This window comes from Pyrus communis, chromosome 2 (genome assembly GCF_041283825.1).
Source record: "Pyrus communis isolate YQ-2024b chromosome 2, ASM4128382v1, whole genome shotgun sequence".
Lineage (NCBI taxonomy): Eukaryota > Viridiplantae > Streptophyta > Magnoliopsida > Rosales > Rosaceae > Pyrus > Pyrus communis.
The window spans coordinates 11,671,688-11,672,821 of record NC_142566.1 but is presented as its reverse complement, the minus strand read 5'-3'; the positions used below and the strand labels follow the sequence as shown (position 1 = coordinate 11,672,821).

Sequence of the window (1,134 nt, the reverse complement as noted above, 5' to 3'; positions counted from 1 at the left end):
ATTAAAGGGCCACACTTTGGACAACTTTGTGCCATCAAGTTCATCCCTAATCCGTGAGGAAGAGGAAAGGACTTCACCTAGTTCAACATGTAAAGGATCTGAGCAATTTGATTGGGAAAGAGAGGAAGAGATGGCGGGCAACCAAGATGAACTTCGAGCTTTGGAGGACTTTGCTCAACCAATCATACCAAATTCACCTTCATGCATCTTGCTGCCCACAGAAGCTAGAAACTATGATCTCAAATCTTCACATTTCCATATGTTTCCTTCATTTTATGGCTTACCTAATGAAGACCCTTTAGCTCATATTAAAGAGTTTTACAATGTTGTGAGTGGTTTACCTTTGCAGGGAGTAAGTGAAGCAAATTTGAGGATGAGAGTGTTTCCTTACACCTTGAAAGATAGGGCCAAGAGTTGGTTGATGACCCTAACACCAGGTTCCCTCACCACATGGGATGCCGTGGCTAAGAAGTTCTTGGAGAAGTTCTTTTCCACTCAAAAGACAGCCACATTAAGGGGACAAATCTTCAACTTCAAACAAGATGATGGTGAACCTTTCAATGAGTGTTAGGAGCGTTTTAAAGGCCTCTTGATACAATGTCCACACCATGGGTTACCTTTTCACTTACAAATGCAAATTTTCTATGATGGACTAACCCAAAATTGTCAATCAACTGTGGATAATGCAGCAGGTGGAGCATTGAAGAAAAAGAATGCTCAAGAGTCATATAACATTTATGAGATGTTGGGGTCTAATGCTCAACACAAAGATTTAAGGGGTAAGAAAGTTGGAGTTTATGAAACAAGTTCTAATCATGAGCTTTTGTTGCAGGTAGCTAACCTAGAAAGGAAGCTTGAATCCGTGCTCAACATGGTGCCAAAAGCTAATGAAGTGTGTGCCATTTGCAACATATCAAGCCATCCTACTCACCAATGTCCATCTAGGGAGGCTGATCCCGAGTATGTTCAAGAACAGGTGAACCTCATGAATTCTTACAACCAAAGACCAAGGAATGATATGTATTCCAATACATATAACCCGAGTTGGAGAGATCACCCCAACTTTTCATGGAAGAACAACAATCCAATCCAAAATTTCCAACCAAAACCTGCCCCTAGTCTAGAGGATACGGT

The 1,134-nt window shown here is 41.2% G+C and overlaps 1 non-coding gene across 1 annotated transcript; it reads right to left on the bottom strand.

Annotated features, from left to right (window-relative positions):
• Positions 1–504: 504 nt before the first annotated feature.
• LOC148698570 (small nucleolar RNA R71) lies at positions 505–615 on the bottom strand. Its single transcript, XR_015960255.1, has one exon. It is a non-coding gene; the product is annotated as a small nucleolar RNA R71 (small nucleolar RNA).
• Positions 616–1,134: the final 519 nt, after the last annotated feature.